The sequence below is a fragment of the Numenius arquata genome, chromosome 8, assembly GCF_964106895.1.
Source record: "Numenius arquata chromosome 8, bNumArq3.hap1.1, whole genome shotgun sequence".
NCBI classification, from domain to species: domain Eukaryota; kingdom Metazoa; phylum Chordata; class Aves; order Charadriiformes; family Scolopacidae; genus Numenius; species Numenius arquata.
In genome coordinates, this window is record NC_133583.1 from 43,745,526 (window position 1) to 43,768,444 (window position 22,919).

Below are 22,919 nucleotides of genomic sequence, written 5' to 3' on the forward strand. Positions count from 1 at the left end.
CCTTCACTCTGATGGCAGTACTTCCCCCATGATGTAGAATGAGGTCCTTGTGGTGCCTTGATACCTACTAGTTTTAGGAGGAATCTGTGTATGTTCAAAGAGGGCAGTTCCTGAGGTTGCACCAGGTCAGAGAGGCCAGCATTGCACTAGCTTGTAGAAGCACCAAGTGTTAAAAACTAGTACTGCAGTTTTGGAAACTTAGATGTACTTAGATGAACTCAGGTTCACAGGTTCTGCTGACTCCCAGGTAGCTGGTGGGGAGTGGGAGCTTCCGTTCTTGCTGCCAGAAGGTCTGTGCCACTCCAGGTAGAGAAGTCAGATACGTCTTGGCATAGTCTGCTTAAGACGGGGGAAAGGGAGTATTGGGCCATCTTTTGCTAACCTACACCACAGGGGTCTGTGAGACTCCAGGTGTGCCTTTTCTTTTCTTATCTGCTCCCTGTTCAGCAAATCTTGGCGACAGACACAGCTGATGCTTCCAGGCACACTATAGTGTCTTTTGCTAGTAAAAATACTAATTGGCATCTTAATGAAAATGTTATCAATGCAATCAAGTTGTCTCTTGTTGATCCTGAAGTATGTGGTGTCACACACTGCAAACAATTTATTTTCATGTGTAAAGGAAATATGTCACCTCCAATGTGCCCTTGCTTTACATCAAAGATACACTGTTAAGAGTTTGATAATAGGAACCAGCATGAAGATCAAATGTTGATTTTAATTTATACAAACAATTTCTATTAAACAGCTTCCATGAATGAGGCTATTGGAAATTGAAGCCTTGAAATTGTTTTATAGTAAATGAAGCATTCAGCATCTTAGTATTTACTGCTCGAATATGATTAATTATATATTATGCTATTTACTGTGAAAGCTGGATGCACTTAAACATAAACTCTGCTAGATATATATGAGCTGCCCAACTTGGATGCTTTTTCATTCTCTTTTTGGCAGTGGATATCATATATTCTAAGTGAAAACTCCAGTCTTTTCTCATTACTGTTGCATGTCTAAATTCAAATATCTCTCTTATAATGCTGGGTGTGGTTTTAGTTGCTTTATCATTGGCATTTCCAATAGTTTTGTGGTGGTAATTTGGAACCTAAATAGTAGACATCTCATCTCTAAAGTAATGCTAAAATCATAAGAGAAATGGAGTGTGATACTACAAAATTAGGCCTCTTTTACCCCCTTTGCCCCTCCCTGCCCCAAGGGCTAAAGTTGGCTGAGCCACAACTAGTTTAGTTGAGAAGTTTGTTTACAGTCTTATGCAAGGACTTTTCTTCTGCATATGTTATAAATAAGAGCTTTGGACTAATAGGAAGATCCTACAAGGTTACTCTGACATCTGCAAGTTGTTAATGGAAGTTACATTCCTGGTCTAAGGATCTCTCCAACTCTCCCCTCCTCCTCTTCTGCCAGATCTCTGCTAGAAAAAAGGCCAGCCCCTCTATGTGTGAAGAAACTGGTTCTGATATCTCTTATAGTAGCTATGCGGATAATCCTTGTGGTAGAAATCCAGTCTCTCTCCTATGTATCAACAGTGGCTTAACTACATGACAATTACTGTGATAATAGAAAAAAAACTCTAACTTTTGGGAGAGCAAATTGCCTGGTGTACATACGTCTAAATGCTAAAGTTCACAGGCTCTTTAATCTGAAGTGGCCTGATTCAGCCACGCTAACTTGAGTTAAATATTGTGTGAATTTTCCCAATCAGCAGCGCTAGCAGGACTGGGCCTCAGCTGAGTAACGCAGTATTCTACAAGGAACAAAATTCAGCATCCTGCAATAGAGTATGTACTTTTTTCTTTGCTTATTTTGGCCTGAGTTTTATCTTTGTTTGAGTCTTGGTCTTTGGCTAGTATTTGATTGCTAGTACCACTAGATCTGAACTCGTGCAAGCTGAAACACTGGGGGGTTCCAACTTGCATCTCTCCAGGCAGATGACCTCATTACAGCTTTAGTCAACACAACTTAGACACCCAAGCAATTTCATTAACTCTGAGGTGACCAACTTATTAACTAATTGGTAAACACATCAGTAATTTGTTGAACTGTGGCTTGCTTTATGGATAAAATTCCCTAAAAAATTCACTGGCAAAGATGAGTAAGATGATAACCCTAAACCAGAATACCAGAATAATCCATGCACTGTTCTGGCACACAGAACAAGCATAAGTTAATACTAAAAGTAGTAAAGTAAAACCTGTTTGTAAAAGTTGGTTTGTTGTTTGTTTTGGTTTGGTGGTTTTTTTGTTTGGTTGGTTGTTGGTTTTTTTTTAAATGTAGTATACGGAAAAGGGAGAGAGCAATGTAATTAGATATTGTAATTAAAATGTTTTGTGAAATTCCTCAAATTAGCTGATAATTATAGTAAGCTCTTTTGTCAGATCCATAAATCAGATTAAATTGATTTTTGGTATTTTTTTTAAATTGAAAGGAGAAGTATTTAAGTTTAATCTGACCAGTTTTAGTGTATGCAGAAAACGTGGTAGATAAGTGGGAAAGACTTCCAGGCAATTTGTATGTGCAGTTGATTGCTTCTCTTTTCATACATGCTAACTTTAAAATGAAAGTGACAGCACGTTTCTGCAGTATATAGTCAGTCAAAATATAATTAAAAAAATTACAAACAATTCTGAAAGTTTTCAAAATAATGCTTATTCTCTTGAACATGTTACAAGGACTGTAAGAAAGCAGAAAAAGGGACAAACTAAAAGAAGATTGCTCAGATTTACATAGCTAAATTAACAGTGGGCTTATATAATGCTTTCCTTTCTAGTGTGTGATAAGCCTCATGTGCAATATTTGTATTTGTTGGCAGATGGAAGATGGGAGCAGAGGGAGGTGTTTCTCATTTAAATGGATCTGCTTTTTTTTTTTTTTAATAATAACCAAGAAATAAGGTATCCTTTTACTGTGCTTGGCTATACGTACTTTGTTGCTTAAAATTGCCCTGAGCGTATTAATAGTATAGCACAGCATTCAAATAATATCATTTGTGGTGGGTGTGGGAGTGAAGACCTCATAGCTGGGTTTGGGAATATCTACCATGGGAAATCTCTTATGAAATAACTGTTACTTCGCCAGTGTGGTCCGTTCCAAATGCTAACCATTTACTCCTCAGATGTTTTTCATGAGCCTTGCAGATAAGATATCTCTGTGGGGATTGATTTAGCTGCATGCAGAAAACTAAGCTCTCACCAGAGATGGGAAAATCACCCCACCTTTCTTTCAGTTTGGTGGTAGAGGGGAGTGTTAGTCTCTGGAGCTTCCCCCCACCCTTTAACATATCAGATTCATATTAGCAATATTTATTATCTAGAAGGGTGACTCAGTGTCAGCTGATTTCAATTTTTGCTTATAGCACCCTGGAGAAAAATGTATATCTAAGCAACAATTTACATTTTCATTTCTATATTTTATTGCAGTGGAGCTGGTTACAATACCATAGTAACAGTTGCTTTGCAGAATCGCTTTTGACAGCATTTGATTCTTTGCCATAGTGGAAGTGGTTAATAGGTTTGCTCGTGGTAAGAAATGGTAAACTTGCAATTCTGAATAATTAAGTGCTATTATTTCGTTGAAAGAATTTAAGCAGGAAACGTTTGTCTTTATTTAAAGAAAGCCACATATTTACAAAATAAGGAAAAAGAAATATTCAGTGCATTATTTTGCTTCAGGACTGGCTTCATACATAATGTGGTTGCATATTATATTCAACAGCGTGCACAACGTGTAAAGACAATTTTACAACTTCTACAGCTGCTCACCACATGTGTGGCTGCATGGGGAAAACAAGTATGAGCTAAGAATGCTCCCCAACTTATGCCCCTATGAGAGATATATATGGTTACAGTAAAAAATGTACATATAGATGGTGTTAATAAAATGCTAATAGTTACCAAGGATTAAGTTTTGAGTAGTACAACAAACCTGTATTTCAAAAACTACATGTAGAACAAGAAAATTCAACTAAACTGCTGAATATGTTGGTTTGAACTTTCTTTTACCCACAGAAATTCAACACATACACAAACCCCAACATGGGCTTTAGTTTTACTACTTTACTTAGGATAGAAATTACTCTCAAAGATTAACTGTATTTCTTGTAATTAGAAAAGAGAGCAGCCCAGTCATTTGTTTTGTCTGTCTTTTGCTAACTTGACCTACCAGATGCTAACTTAGTCTTTCTGCTGGGTGGATGGTTTCATTTCTTGACATCACACTTTTTTGCATAAAAGGTGAAAGAAAGTATGTTGCATCACGGAAACCACTTTTGGTTTTCCTTAAGGAAAAAAAAATAAAAAAGGTAAGTGTTCTCATACCTATGCTAAATAAGTCTCTTTTATCATGGATGTATGTGGGATTTATTATGCAGCTGTTAAAAAATTACCTTTGTAATCCCTTCTGCATTAAAGACAATTAGCTCCTTTTTATATTTCTAACACTGAAACTTTGGACCCAAAGAATTCAGCTGCTTTCTCTTCAGGGATCTGCCTTCCAACCCATACAATGAAGTAGGACGGTGGTTGAATATTTTTACTTTGAAGAGGTAAAATCATTTAAGAAATAAAGGTAAGCACAAGACAGTATCTCCTCTTGTATATCTGCCTCACACATACACGTATGGATATGTGCAGTTCCAAGTGTAATAGAAGAGTCATTTGTGTTTTGTTTGAGAGGGGAAAGAGGACTGAGAAGAAGGATTCTACAATCCCTTCATGAGCAGTCAGTGAAGTTCTCCCTAGCAGAGGGGACAGTACAAAGCCTAGACACCACATGGAGTCAAAATAGGAATAAAGAAGGGCAGAGCAGCACATGAAAGCTGTTTCTCTGCATTGGCATAGATTTGAACCCCCAGAGATCTAAAAATGTTTTGTGAATTTGAGTTCACTTTGAGTGTGAACATCTTAGGATAGTATCAGATGCATCTATTTGGCAGGCAGCAAGTGTTAGTGCTGCCAGTGCCCTGCAGTATCTTGTCTGTAAGTTTGTCTGGCCCATGTGGATCCCTATCCAGCAGTTAGACTAAAATTGTGTCCTGTGAGGTATTTGGGATATGCCTACTTCAACATTCTAGGTTGGATCAGAAGAGGGCTTTGGAGATGAATCTCCTGGTCATTCCCACATCAGGACTTTGGTTTGCAAGATGGATTGCAGTCTCAGAGTACAAAAATGGGATTCCTCCTGGGTGAAATTAAACTGTGACCCGGGACCTAACATGCACCAACAACTAATGGATGTGCAGTCCACACTGGAATTGGTTGGAAAAAACTCCCCATAAACCGTGTGTAGTGTAGACATCGGACCCTCAATACATTCTGTTTTGTTCTGTAGACCTCTTCCTATTGTACTGCCCTAGTTGTTAATAGAGAGATACCCACAGTCTGATCATTAAAACATCTTGCTCTTTTTAAAAAAAAAAATGATTATGAGAATCTGTTCCTGTATCTCTTATTCCTTCTGGAATTAATTACTATTCATTAACAAAGTGGTTGGTCTATTTCATGGGAGAAACAGGATGAGACAGATGGAGGCCAGCCAGTGTTCTTTAGCATGAGGCCTTTCTCACCCTCATAGTGATAGTTTTGTGGCTCACGCATTAGGAACAATTTTCAATGTAGTTAACTATTCTTCTTCTGTTGCCTCTTGATATCGAAATATCTGATGTCTAAATATATGGATATCTGAGTAACATAAAAAAATGTGTTCTCCTTATCTGCAAGATAACACAGGGCTCTCTGGTTTATAGATTTTCCTATCTGTCTCTGTGTACTTGGATGTATTGGTGTATTTTCTAGAGCAGGTAAATGTTATCCTTCTGTGTTTTAAAAAGAGTATGCTGTGTAAGAATGGTTTGTGGGTTTTTTTAATTCTCCTACACTCCCCAAAGATCAATTGAATGAAACAGATGAAGTATCAAAAAGAAAATGCAAGTCCATAATGTTTCTTTCTTAGTAATTTTGATCTCTTACACCCTATGCAAGTTGACTTTTTTAGGTACATTTTAGCTAGTTCAGAAAAGCATGAATTTTTCAGTATAAGCTTTGAAACCTCCTGCAGATCTATATTGCTGTGGTGGATGCCTACCATACCAGCCTATAAATACCTCAGAAAAAAGATTTTGGTGCAGGTGGAACTCCCAGACCTTGAGACAAAATTAATCATTAAGGCAACAGCAAAATTGAAAGACCTGAACAGAAAATTTACTGGATACATAAATTTATGATCTCTGCTAAAAGTATAACTTGCTTTTGATTGTTTCTTTTTGTTCATGATTTTCGATAACACTGAGTGTGGAATTTTGTTGTCTATCTGATAAACTTCAGATGGTTCAACAGATGCACAGCTCACACATGGTGAGTGTAAGCAACCTGTTTCGTACAAAAGGTTCTCAGCCCTGTGATATAGCAGGGCCTGGGTTGCCCTGCTTTTAAGCAATTTCCATGTGATAACATTGGGGGCACTGGCTCTGACGTACTTAGTTTGCTGATGTCCTTCAGCTCATTATCACCTTCATATTGGACATTGCCAGTTCTGGGGAACAAATAATTCAGAAATACATAAAATTCTTGTTAAATTGTGCAAGGCGGGGAATGTTGGTGGGTTACAAGAAGCAGCTGTGAGAATTACTAAGGCTTGTGCTTGGGCCCTTAGTGAGGAATATTAATGAAAATACAGCTAGTTGAATATACTCTAGGCTGCTTGTGACCTAGTATTTCGTATTTTTTTGTCTTTGGATCTGTGCAATGATTGGTGGTGTTGGTCAGTTTATTTCATGGTGCTTTCAGCTTATCTGTGTGGACTTCTATGTTGAAAGATTGTCTTTCTCCACAAGCCCTGTTCTCACTAGTGCAATCAAGAGACCCAAGAATTGGAAAGACCGATCGTTTCTTTCAAGGTTTGGTGAAGGACCAGATAGGAGGTTGGGTTGTTTTTCCTCCTCTCTCTCTTTTCTCAAGACCTCTCTTGATCTTTTGTGTATATATGAAGAGAAAAGAAACTTGCAATTGGCTTTTTTAATGTGTGAATGGCAACAAAGAATGGATTTTGATAGCAATTCACACACGTCTTCACTAAATAATTGATACTTTATGAATCTATGTATGACATGAAAGTCTTCCAGCAGCAAATTATGTGTCAAATTTAAGTGTAAACCCTTCAAATATTATATGTACGCACTTGTCTTACATCTCCACTCAGACTCAATGAAGGACAGTTAAGAGTGATAGGTCACATTCCCTGGCACATGTGTTACTGTAACTCCAAGGACGATGAACTAACATGTGGGAAAAACAAATATCCCACATAAGGCATTAATCAGTAGCAGTCTAAAGCAAAATAAGGAATGTAACATATTACAGATCACTTGGAGGGATGAAATTGAGATCTAACGCTTGCAAAAAGACTCTAATTCTTATACATATACACAAAGACAAAAGAGTATGTCCTCTGAAATAGTTAACATTGCACAGTATATGTGAAGGAAAAACTTTAACATTAATTCATAATGCTCGCTAGATCTAAACAGAAAGTCAAATAGTAAAGTATAAAATTAAACATTTTTACACATTCCTTTTGTACAAGTACTGCTAATTTCTGTTGTAAAAGATAAATAGAAGTGTATTCTCCGGGAGCAGTTCTGAACCTGGCACGGAGCAGCAGTGCAGAATTCCTTCCTCAAACTTTTGGAGTTCAATCAAGGAGTAAATTGCAGCCTGGGCAATACATCACTCGATGATTCCCAAATCCAGAAATTTTGCCACAGGCAGGTATTTAAGTTCATATGGCTAGTAGGTTTAAATGGGTGACTTCTCCTTTTGGGGGAGAAATTTTGGAAACAAAATGTATACTGAAGAGAGACTCATTTTATGGTACCTTTATCACTTTAAAATGTGATTGCCTAAATTGAGCTCCAAAAATATCAGTTTCACCTTATAAACACCTCATGACCTCCTCATCCTCAAGCCCCTTTGCAAACAGACTGATAACAAAACAATAGCTTTATTTAATAAAATAAGGACTTGCAACTCCTGTTTTTTTCTGCGTTTTGCTTGGTTGAGTTGGGTTTTTTCTGTTGGTTTTTTTTACTTCACATGAAATTTTCTAATTTCTCTGGGATTTATAGCTAGATTCTAAACATCTAGCCAATTTATTTTGGGACAGAAATACAGCTTAAGCAGTCTTATTTCAGGAATTTTTACTATTCTGGATGAAATTTACTTTGTGAAAGATAATGACTATGTATCTAGCTGCTTGATTTTTGGCTCTGCTTAATATGTGAGGCAGGCTGTACTTGAATCTCCTTCCATTTCTGTGTCATGACCCAGTGGATCGTGTCCTTGCAATCAAATCAGATTGGAAAGGGAAGAAAAAGAGAAAAACAAATCAACAAAAGATCAAAAGGGCTAAAAGAAAACATCCAAGTCACATAACTGATACAGTGTGTTAAACTGCAATGCTCAATTACTTTGTCTTGCATTCCTTTGTTTCACCTGCCTTTGCTAATTGAAGTTGTTAGCTCTCTATGCGGCAGCTTTGTCTTGATGTTTTTCAGTAAAACATTTGGCACCCTGTCGATATTATATAAGTAAAAAATAATAAAGTAATTAGGTGGTTGTATACATGAGAAGATTTTAGCCTGTGATATTTACATCTTGGCTGCAAAGAATTCCACCCATAATATGGTCTTGAAACCACAAGCATGCAGTATAAAGTTCAAAAGAAAATATAGCAGTTTGGGGCCCGATCCTGCAAACCACATGTGCAATTTTAGTCATATGTATAATTCCATATTTTAAGTATTAACAAGGGTGAGTATGAGTTATTTAATATGTGGACTTGAATCTGAAAGTATGTGTATATGTTATTTATTAAATAATTTTTTTTATATTACTAAATTCTACATGTGTTATGATCAAACGTAAAGAGAATCGTCCAGAACTGAAGAGTTTAAAGTCACCTATTGACTTCTGCTTATTTGGTTAGATTTTGGATTGGGCTTTAAACAGACAACATGCAATATGAAGAACAGGAACCAGCCAGAAAGAAGTGATTGAGCAGTGAAGGTATGCTAGCTCCACACTTTTCTTGTTTGATCTTTTGTTGATTTTTCCCTTCTCTCATACGTTCTCTCTTTCTTCCCTCCCTCTTGTGGTCTGTTGTGTTTGCACTCCTTAGTTGAGGGCCTATAAACATCTTATCAGAAAAATGTTGGAAGGAGGGCAGGGGGCATATCAGAGTCAGTGAAAGCAGCGTGCTGGGTATAGGGGAGGCTGTGCAAGGCATGCAGGTAGAATGGGAGGCACAAAGGGGATGGCTAGTCATGCTGGAGGGTTTTTGGTCTTTTCCCTTCCTTTTTTTAACCTGAAATCTTTATGAATGTGTTATTTGAGTTGGATATGTAGCATCAGTTTTGAGTTCAAAACCCACGGTACCTTCCAGGATTGGGTTGTGTATGACTTGCCTGTGTTTGGAATTGTTCCAGATTTGCTGCTGTACTTAAAATTCATTCCCTGCCTTAATCCAAAGTAACTTTCAAGTGTAGACAAGCCTAACAGTTCAACACTAACACTTACTTACCTTTGGCAAAAGTTTTAGGTGTTCAAGGAATGCAGGATCATTCAGTGAGGAATGTAGAATTTTACCTCATTAGTTTGTATTAATGAGTTATTTCCTAAGAAGCTTTTAATGGCTTAATTTTATTAACATATTAAAGGTTGTATGGGTAGAGTCATATATAACGATGGCGTTACTGCAGCGTAACAACCCATACCTAACCAGCAACCTATGGTTAAGGCTTTTAGACCTTTCCTTTCCCTGCCTCCAGCTGCGCAATGAGACAGTTCAGGTTAATCACAAAGTTAATTTTAATTAATGGCATTTTACCTCAGAGAGGGACAGAATGGGTGATCTGGACAATAACTGCACTCAATCTGAACATACTCCTTGTGCTTGACCCCAATTCCAAACCAGTCTTATGTACAAGATATCCTTGCAGGATGCCTATTCATCCATTCCTTTTTTGAAATTTAGTAAATTAGGATATTAACTCTTTTCTGGACTTTCAAAACTGCCAATGCTTACCACACCAAGAGCATGGCTGCTGGCCTGTTTTCTGGATCCAGGGTTACAGAACCTGTGTTTACTTAATGTGGAACATGATCTATAGATTTAAAAGCAAACAGTCAAATAGTTCTTAGAACAGTGTGGTCCTTCCTATGATTTTTTTTTTTTTTAATGCTATAGTGGCTGGGACAATCTTTTAACCTTGAAAAGATTCTAGACACTGTATGAAGAAGACAGTTTTGTGAGAATTAGCCCTTACTAATGTCTGAGAGTAATTTCTGTGATCTTGAAATACTTTATGACAAGAAAACATTTTCATACTGAGTTGCTCATTTGTGGAAGTCTGTGCTTTTCAGGATTCGAATCTCCAAGTCAATTTGAGAATAAACATTTTGTAGAGCTATTGTACCCTCCATTTCTTTTGGTGGGTGAAGTACTTTTAAATAGTGCTATAAATAGGCAAGTGATCATCAGATGCCTACATCCTATGTAATGCTAATACAGCAATTATTTAAAGCCCACTGGTACTTGTGGCAGTGGATTCATCATAAGACTATGTTCATTAGCAGGAAGTACATTCAATGTCATACCAACTACAGCACATAGTCCCTAGCTCCATGTTTGGTCCCAAGGCCCCAGTCTAGTGTCATTACAGAAGACAGAGAGGGTTCTGCGTTTTTTAAAACTGCGGAAATTACCCAGGCCAAAATGTTTTTAGTATGGTAAGGTTTGTAGAACAAATGAACTCTAATTCTGTTGTTAAACTCCAATGTATTAAAAAAATGTTAGTTTACATGAAATTTGATTTCACAAAAAGCTGAATGCTGTGGCTTTGGTTCAATAAATCAGCACTGGTTAACTATAAATAACACTCTATGATCTTCAATAGTGTCTGCTTAAAATTACGTGCTTGGAGTTATTTGTCGAATCAGCAGTAAATGTGCTAAGCTGAGCTCCTTGATGGATATCCAATATGTCGGGCACTCAAGAACATGGCTGACACTAAGGCAATTGGCCTTGTGTAAACCCAGAGTAACACGGGATCTTGTCTGTACCTTATAACAGTGTGTGTGATGTGAACACCTTTGGCTTAGGGCTGCTGAAGACTGGCACGTGTATACCACTTATTACTGTAAAGATCTAAAATAATATGAAGGAAGGGTGAGAGAGTTGGGGTTGTTCAGCCTGGAGAAGAGAAGGCTCTGGGGAGCCTCTGTGGCCTTTCAGCACTTAAAGGGGGCCTACCGGAAAGATGGGGGCAAACTTGTTAATAGGGCCTGTTGTGATAGGACAAGGGGTAATGGCTTTAAACTAAAAGAGGGAAGATTTAGACTAGATGTAAGGAAGACATTTTTTACAATGAGCGTGGTGAAACACTGGCACAGGTTGCCCAGAGAGGTGGTAGATGCTCCATCCCTGGAAACATTCAAGGTCAGGTTGGACTGGACTCTGAGCAACCTGATGTAGTTGAAGATGTCCCTGGTCATTGCAGGGAGTTGGACTAGATGACCTTTAAAGGTCCCTTCCAACCCAAAGTATTCTATGATTCTCTGAATATAAAATGGTATCCAAATTAATAAGCCCTGTCCCTGGGAAGAATTAGTTAGTTCAGGTCAGATGCCATTTTAACGGATTGATACTTCTGGCTTGGGTGACGTGAACTCAGCTGACTCCACAGTACAGGTTAGAGCTTTACCACCATAATGAGAAGTTAGTAATTGAAGCTGGCCCTTAATTTTGTGTGAGTAGTCAATGTGTAGTTGTTACCCACAGAAGTCTTCCTACTGAATTTCACAGGCCTGTGCAAATAAAAGCGTTGGTGCTAATGACTCAGAACTGATGGTGTCTGAAAAAAAAAATGGAAAGGAGGAAAAAAAAAAGAAATTAAAACCGCCAAGTGATGTTAATAGTTTTAACTTGGTGCATAGTTTTTAAGATAAGAATTGGCATTTACTTAGGCTTAATTATGTAGCACTGAAAACCTCTAAACCTCTTGAAAAAGTGAACCGTCACAGCTTTCATACATCTTAGTGAGGATAATGCATTACATTGCTGGATAGGGCCTGCTAAGTGAAATAATCCTGCCCTGGACAAGAAGTGAATGAGTAGATCAGCAAATACTTAAAAAGTAAGTAAAAATGTAAATTATGTATATAATTTTTTTTCACAGCTGCAAAGATTGAACATTACAGCTAAGATTACAGGATTTTTCCCTGGTTTTAGTAGGAAATTAGGTGTTTTCTGTTTATTCTGCCACTAAATGCAAAAAATAAAAAAAAAAATAAAATTGCCAAAGCCAACTGTGTATCATTATGTTCCTGGGTGAGCCAACCCACGTACCTCGTTATACTATTACGTAGCAATTTTTTACATCTTCAGTCCTTGAACTTCATATACATCAGCTCTCATCTGAGTTATATACTAGTTTATAACTAAAAATCAACGTTGAGCATGTCTTGGAAAGTCTTGAACTTTTTCCGACACCAGGGGAAGCAGCGTGAAGTCTGAACTATGACCAAGGATGCTCAGTGCCTGACAGAGTTGGCTCCAAGGATAAGAATCGATTCTCAACCAACATCGGCGAAAACGGTGAAAATAATTTGGCTGGGACCAGACCTGTGTACAAAGAATTTGGTTTTGCCAAGAGTTATGCACACATTTGACTTCACACACCTGAACAGCTCTCATGGCCGCTCATTTGAGTGAATCTAATCTGTATAATTGAATCTTTGCAGGATTGGGACCTAAATGAGTATTTAAAATAAAAAGAATTGGTTTGCTTAAGTTTCAATCCCATTTTTAATCAGCGGTCTGGAATTTCAGCTAACGGAAATATAGTAGACACACCATATGCATTGAAATACACACGTTGCATTTAGTGCTGTAGAATATTAATTTACTTCTTTGTTGAAGGGATTTCCCCCACCTCCACATCTCTCTTTGCATCCTGCATATAGACTGAGAGTGGTAAGAGAGGAGTATGTCATGCTCCAACATGCACAACTTTTCAAACACTAAAAATAAATCAAAAATTGTGTAAGTGGGCTTAGGCTGCCGACAAGCAGTCTGAACTTGTATTTTACTTGTTTCTGCAGGTTTTATAAGCCTGTTCACTTTAATGTGGACTAAATGCTTATTATAGCAACCTTTGATTTACTTGCTAGAGGTCTCTTATATACAGCTAATGTAGAAGCTTTGAGGCCTGGTCTTTGGGGGTGCCCAGCACGTTCCGAGACCCTGATGTTTGCTGATGTATGGTACGTGCAGGAGAAGGGTATGAGTGAGACTCCTCCAAATAGGCAGAGATCAAAGTTAAGTCTAACTTGGCAATGGATTATTCTAGGATGCAAAGTGGCATTTGAAGAGTGGCTCAATCGTGTCTGGACTCTCTTAACCCTCCTCTTGGGTAGATGTAAGAACTCAGCGCTGATGAATCGGGGACAAACGGCCTGATTGTTAATGAACTCATACAGAACTGTAAAAAAATCGACACCCCCCCAGATTAAGCTAGAATTTTTTTTTTTTAAACATTCTGAAATTCCACTGCATTTCTCTGTATCTCTGCATGGTCTCCATGCCTATACAGGAGTAATTGCTTATTTGGATAATAACGGGATTAGGGCTCAATTTTGCGATGGGAGTTTTGCTGTATTCATGTTTGCAAAGTGCCAGTAGTGCAGAGTTCCCATGACTTTTGAAGGATACGTTAAGTAATGAGAGCAGGAGAGCGGCACAAACCAGTCCTCCTCGTTTTAAGAGGCTGCCAGAAACTAATTCCCCGCTCATCCCTGGTGGAGGAGGAGATCACCGCCGCGCCGGGCTGCGGGTGGAACCCTCGATGCAGCTCCCTACCGACAGCTCACCCCGCACCGTCTTTTGCTCCGTGCACGTACGGTGCCCGGTGCCGGCCGAGGCTCTTACGACGTCGGCTTGTAGGTGATGCCGGCGTGCTCCCGAAGGCAGGGTGCCGGGCCGGCTGCGCTGCGGGCGACCCCCTCGGCCCTTCCCCGTCCCTGCGCTCCGGGAGCAGAGCCTGCCTCCGGGGGGGCTTTCACCCCGGCTCGGGGGGTGTACGCCGGCATCGCACAGGGGCTGAGGGTGCACCTCCTGCCGCCTCTTGCATTCGGCATCCGATGGGAAGCGCAGGCCCAAACAAAACTAATTGAGGCGGTCTGCCGAGGGCTCAGCGTGCTTTTTAACGCAGAGAACGTCAAGCTGCGGCCGAGGAAGGCGGGGGGGAGGGCGCCGCTGGCCGCGGTTGCCGTGCGCGGGGTCCGTCGCCGTTGTCCCCCTCCTCAGCCCGCTTGTTTGACGCCCACCGCGCGGGGTGCCGCCGGCCCGTGTTTGTTACCGGGACGACATTCCCGCTCCCCCTCCGCCGAGCGGGCGGCTGCTCAGGTGCCGGCCGAGGGCGCGCGCGGCCGGGGGCGCGCAGGGCCGGGGGCGCGCTCGGCGGCGGGCCCGGGGGGCGGGGGCGGAGGCCTCCGTCCGTCACGGCGCCGTCCCCGCCCCGCGGCCAATGGCGGCGCGGCACCGCCCGCCCCGCCCCGCCCCGCCGTGTGCGCCGCGCCATGGGGTTACTGGCGGGCCGGGGGCCGGGCGGGCGGCGCCGCGCCTCCTCCTCCGCCTCCTCCTCCCGCGCACCGCCGGCCGGGCAGCAGTGGCCGGCGCTGGGCGGCCTCGGTGCGGGCTGTCCTCCCGTCCCGTCACCTCCCGGCCGGCCGGCGCCGCGGTGCCCATGGCGTAGCCGCCCCGCTGCGCGCCTGCCCCCGTGGGACGCGGCGTGGACGGACCCGCTGCCAGGTAGGTGCGGGGGCCGCGACCCCCGCCCCGTCGGGCCGGGCGGAGGCGGTGGGCGCAGCGCGGAGGTGCGTCGGACGCTGGGGCGGGCGCCCCGCGACGTGTCACCCTCGCGCGGGGCTGAGCGGGGGCGGCAGCGGGCGGCGGGAGGGTCCCCCGGGGGGCCGCCGGCCTCCGCGGAGCTGCCGAGCCCCGGGGTGCGGGACCCGTGAGGGAGTGGGACGGGCAGTGCCCGCGCGTGGGCGGCGAGGAGCGCTGAAGCGGCTCGCCGGTGCGGACGGCGCGGGCTCCGCGTGAGGGTTCAGCGGGGAGCTGCGGGGTGGGCTGCCGGAGAGCCGGAGCTACAGGTGTCCCAAGGAAGATCGTTTGGGTCGGGCTGGCCGGGAGGTGCTGGGCGAGTTACTGGCACCGAGCAGAATCCTATACAGATGTGAACCCCACCGTGCGTATTGGGGTCATCGTACCCTTAATGGGGCCAGCTGGGAACTGAGTAATGTACCGGCGGAGCATGAATTCAGTATATGTCAGAGTAACACAAAGGCCAGTGTCATGTCGCTTCGCTACAATTTCATTCAGGGGTTGTTGACCAGCGGGATTTACTGTTGCGTGTTTTGCAGGGGCTGTACTGGAGTCAATTCACTGCAGCCTTCCGAGTACGTCGCTCCTAGCAATAACAATAATATGCCATTAGATGTAAATGAAGTAACTTTTTCAACTTTCCCTGGTTTCAGGTGCACTTGTAATTCCAAAGTTGTTGTCAGCGGTATGGGAAACGATACTTCTTGCCTTCTTCAAAAGAAAAGACTTTGTGTATAGCTGCATGCGTGGTTATGCATTTTCCACTTGCTGTGGATGTAACCAGATGTAAATCTACTTATCTCAGTTCTACTCAGTTGTAGCTGTTATAATTTAATTGCCATCACTTATTATTGTCTTCTCAAATGCATGATCGTCAGCACAGTTCAGTTTTGACACAAGCCTCTCCATAGAGTTTGTAACCTATTAGAGAAGGAGTTGGATGAACACGTGCCATGATTTTGTTCTAAGAAAGAAGTTTTCCTGGTTCGGTCTCTACTTATACTAAACTAAGTATTTATTTCCTTTCTTGATGAGGCCAAGCAGACTGGTATTAGACGCTCTTTGGGGAGAGAACCCAAAGAGGGAGAGCCACCTGCTTTCTGATGGCTTGCGGGACCCATTAGGTTTGGCTTGCAGTGACCTGGTGCCCTGTTGCTATCGTAGTCTCATATGCAGAAGACGCTAAAACGACACATGTAAATACGACATCTCTCAAAGACAAAATCTATTTGTTTATCAGTTCTTGCCAGGAACACTTTGTTTCCCTTACAGTCCACACTTTTTCCATGAATGCCAGGGACAACATGAGTTTGCAGGTGGGTTTTAATCAGCACTGCCCAGGTGTCCTGTCAAAGTACATCCAACGAGAGCGTTAGCAAAATGTGAATGGAAGATGCTTATTCATTTGAAGAGCTCCAGTGTAACCCATGAAGGCTCGCAGGACTTGAATTCTAGCTGGGGAGAAGCTGCTTTCGTTAGGACAGAGACCTGGGCTGACACCAGCTGCTGCAGCCACCGCTCGGCATTCCCGGCTGGCTGGGGGAGGAAGGGAGGGACGGGTGTTGGAGGGGGGGCAGGTTGTTGGCTTCCTTCAGTGAAGAGTCCTTTACTCTGAAACTTGCTTCCCCCAATTGTTTGCTATAGTCCAACCTTGTGAAGTTTAAAGTGACACTTCAAATTTTCTCTTTTCCAGCATGCTTTCTCTCTCTGGGGAGGTCTTGTTTGGTTGATGATTTTGATCGTCAACCGTTTTGCGTGTCCAGAGCCTCATCTGGTCAAAGTATGTAAATGGTGTCTACCATGGGTGTGAGTTCTTTTAAAAATCAAGTTTCAATTTTTGTTCTCTGGTATGCAAAACATCTTTTATATACCCCGGCATCTTGATGCCTACCTCTAGGAACAGTGTTCTGAAGTTAATTGGTAAACCAGCAGGGGGAACACAAAACTTTCTGTCTATGAAATCTCTCTTCCTACTGCAGTTGCAATTTGTTTAAACCCTGGGCCTATATGTTTGATAGTATTTCTTTAGAAGATGAATGTCAATTTAATTGGAAAAAGAAAACTCCACAACCATACGTTGGAATAAAACATTGTTTTTGAATACTTAGTATTAGTTTGTTCTAGCAGGCGTGTCACTCTTCTGAATGGAATTTCTGTCATGTTAGCCAGAACTGAACTTGAAAAAACATTAGAGGTTTATTCAAGTGAAATTTCTCTATGAAGATGTTTGAGATGAATTAATTAAACCCAAGAAATGATATTTTGAGTAATCCCCTAAAGTTTTATATAATGAGCTAGACAAAATATTTTCACAGTAAAACTATTACTGTATTACATTTATGATTGTAGATAGAAATCTTGAGAGCTAAAGTTGAGTTGCAAAAAAGTTGTATTCTCACAAGAAACTATTCCTAGTATTTAGGGTTTCCATAAGAGAGAATATTTTTAGATATTCTCTTAGGTTTTAAGAAGTCATTACTAGCTTATTTTTGTAAAGGTCAACTGACACTCCCAGCATGGATCAATTATGATTTTGCTTTTTGATTTGTATTGGCGTAACAATTGGTTACGTCTTTTGTGCTGGGAACGCTGGATGTAAAGGCTGTTGCTGAAGAAGGTTATCTGGATTACTTGCCTTGATCCATATTGCTTTCTAGTCTGTGAAGTCTGATGCAGCCAAATGGCAAATACTTAAGGTATGGGTATACAAACAGATTGCTGAATGCTAAGTGAAGATGGGAATTTGCAGCATGTCAGCTATTCCCCGGTAAGAGCCAGGGAACGGGCTCTTACCCTGCAGTAAATATGAGAGAACTTGCTGCTTATACTTGGGCGTTAAACTGTCTTTCACTGATGGTGGTGTAAAAACGTGCCTGAGAGCATTTGCCATGGAGTAGCCAGTTTGCTTCTTGTGAGTAATAACAACTGTATGTTCTAGCCTTAGGTCTTGGAGCAAATGGAGACAAAATATAATTTCATTAACAGTCCCTGATCAGATTTAAAGGGGGCGATGGTTCTGGAATGGCAATGACCGAGGTATTAGATGAATATGAATTTTCTTCCAGTTGTTTCAGTGACCAGGTATATGCTTATTACAGTGGCCACGCATTCTTCTCTAAGATCATTATCTGATGGTGCCAGATACTGAAGGTAAAAAAAGATGCATATGAAGTTCCATTGATGATCTTCCTCTTCCATCGTTTTTGTGGAGTCACAAAACTTTCTCCCTTAGAGGGTTTTCTGAGATGCTGAAGTACATAGTTCGTAAAGTCAAAGTGAGACTTCTGTTAAAAGGTTATTTGAAAATAGCTCTAAAGCTTTGCCTGATTTGTCTTAAAATTCTTTTGCTTGATATCTCCAATAATATTCTGTTAACATTCAAGAAATCAATTACCAAGCCTTGGGCAGTTTATTTAGATCTCAGAAAATACTCTGTGGGATACAGATTGCAAATATCTTTGCCATCAAATTACTTTTGATCTAGTTCCACAAAATATTTGTGTATTATAAATAGGCATTGCTTCTATAGCAGTAGTATTTGTGATGATTAACAGCGGTATGCTAGTTTCTAGCCACTTTATGAATAGAAGCATGTTTTGCCATAAAAACGTACTAGCAAAGAAGTAGTGCAATTGGACTTGCTTTATCCATAACTGTGGATTCGCATTTTTATGTGCTGGCAGCCATCCAATAGAGCAGCATTTCTTGTGCTGTTATAGCAACAATTAACTCTATGGTAGCCAAAATGAAACAGATTTATACATCTCTGGAAATCACTGAAAGAGGGACTTTTATTTCCAGTCTGGCAAAATAGATATTTTTTTTTTTTTTTTTTTAAAGAACATCCGTTATGACCTTGAGTATCTGAATAGTCAGATTTGTCAAGTTCAGCAGAGAACGTTTTATATATTGCATTGGAAGTGTTATATTGTTGAATTGTACTGCTTACAAATAATTATGATTGGCAAAATATACTAGTTTATCATGTATTTATAATGAAGTAAATTAATTTATTGAGGAAAATGTGAAAATCATTATTTCATATTCAGCCTGTGAATAGTACTTTAAAATTTAATTTAATTCCACTGTATTTAGCACTTCTCTTTAATAGTCTGTCTAATTTCAATACACTAGTTGGCCAAGTTCAGATTTTTATTGTTTTCTTTTCATTTTTTTTTCTTTTGCATCTTGCAAGAGTTTGGGAGCCAGCTGGAAAGGGCCCCTCTTTTAAATCAGTTTAGTTGTGACCTTGCAAGAGACCTATTTAGATTGGAGGAGAAGAGCTTATCTAGAGGTCATGGGTCTGAAACAGGTTAATTATAGAGCTAACATGTATAGGTTGTTTTTCTGCACAGAAGGCAATAGGGGCTGTGATACATAAGGTAATGTTAATGATTCTGAAAGAGAACGGCAAATCACTTATACTCTGGTTTCCTTTGTAAGCATAGGCATTTTTTGTTGGAAGTGAGTGTAGGTTCATTGTGTGAGTCAGGGACAATAAAAAAATAATCCCAAAGTATCCAGTAAGTTTACTGTGTAGTATAGATCTGCTGAATACATGTATTTCTTTGCCAAGAAGCTGGAGGTGGATTGAGGACTGATACGTCCTCTTTTGTCTTAGATTTATAAAGTAGTTCATTAGACTGTTGCTGCATTTGACATAATGTGACTGAGAGCGATGGCAGTATTTTATCACCAATGCAATACTTTGAGAATGATTTGAGTGAAGCAAAATCCTGGTTTGATTTACAAAACAGCTATTGCAGTATTTGAAAAGATGGGCCTTTTCTTATATTAAGGCTATTACATTAATGGACCAGGTCACTCCTCCACTATGTACAGCTCGCGTTATGTGATGGCTTAGTTCCTCCCTGCAGTGTTTAAAATGACCAGTGTTTCTGAATACTTGTAGACCCAGTGGTTTGGTTCACGCCAGTGATGAGGTGCAGTGATTTCCTTCTGGCATACAAATTATTTATATGAATATAGGAATTTATTGTGGCCTTCCATCTTCCTAAACTTATCTTCAGAGCTTTTTACAGTCTTCATGTATACATTTAATATAAAATAATGAAACACAGGAAATTCTATATAGTAAAAATTACATGCGAGTATATCCACATTCTGAGTGCAACAGGCCAGTGATGTGTATCTTGATTGAAACAAATCCTATTCGCAGTGCTTCTAAATGATAATTTTTTATGAAAAAAGTTTTGCCTCGACATGAACATGTTTCTCTGCCCAACAAATGAAATTACACTGGTTATTTGGCAGATGATTAGGGAGAAGATAGATTACTCCTACACAAAGGGAAGCTCCTTTTGACTCATTCTTTTAACTGTGTAGCACTTTAAGATCTTCCCTATTTGTGTGGGAGAAGTTTCCTATCTTACAGATGTGCATCTGAAAATTTGGTGGCTAACAGCTAACTTCTGATAAACGTGTATATCTTGTGTTCTTGTTTAGCAACCTGAAGAAATAATCTATTAATCTACCTGCTTTCTAGAGTATGCCTTAATTTAGAGAGCAAAATTCAATACACGCTTTTTTTTTTTTTTCAAAATGCAGTTTTGACAATGACACTTATGTTTAAGTGACCTAGTATTTAATATTTTAACCTGTTAATTTGTCTTGTAGTGTCTTATGGCCAGTGACAGTGGGGAGGGCTGATTTGTATCACCTCATCCAGTTCCCTTGTAACAGGAAATGCTGTTTTTCAGTGCTGTTCAATTTGCTGACCACCTCCTCCACTCCCCCTGCCAAAGAGGATTGCATCCTTATATAGCATATTTATACTTAATGCCATAGTCTTGCTTTTCATTATTACCCCTTGTGGGTTTTTCACAAGAAACCCAGAAAATTTCGGGTATTTGTACGCCATTGGTTCAAAACCACTTTTCTAAATGTATAGATGTTATTTCAAGTTTTTAAATCCAACAGAAGGTTGCAGCTAGAATATTTCCGGTTACAATTCTAAGGTTTTGCAGTTTAGTCTTGAAAAAATAACAGTATCAAGCATTCATTGACAGAATAATTTGCCGAAATCTTTCACCCTGAGTGAAAGAAGCCTTGCTGAGTTGTTGGTAACTTTCCATCTTCCTGTGGCTCCTTCTCCACAAGGAGATGCCTTCTTAGGGTTATATCTGTCTTGATAGGTACATTAGAGCTGTTATCTGTTTAGTTTAGGTGTGCAGTTAGAAACCAAGCCAAGTAAAACGTAAGATAAATTAAATTTGCGTGAGGTTGTTGGCTGCTACTGTGTTTGTGAAGAGTAAGATAGTCCAGTGCCAGGAAAACTATTCTGTTTCCAATTAGAAACCATTAAAAAAATAAAGCAATTAGGCCAAAGAAATTTAACTATGAGGAGGAAAGGTTGTAGAGATTTGTTTCATGCAATTTATGATCATCTTTGTTCAGCCTGAAGATTCCTATACACTAGAAATCTTTTTGGTTTGGGGTAAAGCTTTCAGAAGCAGAAAATCTGCTTTAAGAAATATGAGCCTGGTTCCTCTTAGTTGCAGTGAGATATTACTGGTTGAGTGTATTTGGAACCTGAGTTTTATTCAAATGGAGATTTTTTTAGACTCATAGATTTCTTGGGCTGCCATAAAAACTTTAACTCAGTCTTTACGTATGTGCTGTGTTTTCACTGAATTTTTAGAGTTGGAAGGGACCATAAAGATCATCTAGTCCAACTCCCCTGCTGAAGCAGGATTGCCCAGAGCATGTCAGAGCATGTTACTCAGGACTGCATCCAGGCGGGTCTTGAAAATCTCCAAAGAAGGGGACTCCACAACCTCCCTGGGCAGCCTGTTCCAGGGCTCTGTCACCCTCACCGTGAAGAAATTCTTTCTCATATTCGAGTGGAACCTCCTATGTTCCAACTTGTGCCCGTTGCCCCTCGTCCTGTCACTGGGAACCACTGAAAAGAGTCTGGCTCCCTCCTCCTTCAACCCACCCTTGAGATACTTATAGGCATTAATAAGGTCTCCCCTCAGCCTTCTCTTCTCCAGGCTAAAGAGTCCCAGCTCCCTCAGCCTTTCTTCATAAGGGAGATGCTCCAATCCTTGAATCATCCTCGTTGCCCTTCGCTGGACTCTTTCCAGTAGTTCCCTGTCCCTCTTGAATTGGGGAGCCCAGAACTGGATGCAGTATTCCAGTTGTGGCCTCACCAGTGCAGAGTAGAGGGGGAGAATGACTTCCCTCAGCCTACTAGCCACGCTCTTCCCTATGCAGCCCAGGATTCCATTGGCCTTCCTGGCCACAAGAGCACACTGCTTGCTCATTGTCATTGTCCTCCTTTTTCCTCCTACATGAATGTTCATCAGGAAGGTGGCATATAATTGTGCCACTGGTATTCCCTGATAGGAGCAATGAGATTTTTCATCCATCTTCGAACTAGAAGTCGGAAGCAGAACTGCTGGAAGTAGTGTTGTCTTTCTAAGTAGATCTTATGGGGGGCCTGCTGTGGCCATGTTGAGGTCCTGTTATGACTTTTTTGCTTGTGAAAGAATAGACTAACTGCAAGTTGCACAGAAAATATGTGGCTGAAGCTGGTATTAAATTGCAGGTTGCTTGAGCCATTACAGTATAAGAACTGTACAGCATCCCAGCATCTCATTTTCTCCGCTCCCTTTAGAGATGCTCTGATGTAGGGTGTCCCCAAGGGCTTTACTTCTACTTAAAGTAGAAAAGTTCTGATTTGGTACTCAAGTTACATGTAGGGTGTTGGTCTTTTAAACTCTGTCTTCAGTGCCGTATACGCTCCATTAAAGATTCGATAACCTCTAGGAATTTCTGCTGTTGTCAAAAAGGAATCTGTTACAGTCTCCTTCTTGTGGAAGAGTCTTGTGTACTCCTTCCACTAAAAGACTCCTGAATGCACTTCCTTCCCTTCCACCTATTGAAACCCTCCGACATCCTGATCCTGTACAAGGCTATTCTCTTGTTTACACTTGGTAAGCAAA

The 22,919-nt window shown here is 40.8% G+C and overlaps 1 protein-coding gene across 1 annotated transcript in view; it reads left to right on the forward strand.

Annotated features, from left to right (window-relative positions):
* Positions 1 to 14,647: 14,647 nt before the first annotated feature.
* Positions 14,648 to 22,919, forward strand: part of TGFBR3 (transforming growth factor beta receptor 3) — a 126,281-nt gene continuing 118,009 nt past the window's right edge. Inside the window, exon 1 of the mRNA XM_074151792.1 lies at positions 14,648 to 14,877. The gene's annotated coding sequence lies outside the window, so the exon portion shown is untranslated. The remainder of the gene's footprint in view (positions 14,878 to 22,919) is intronic.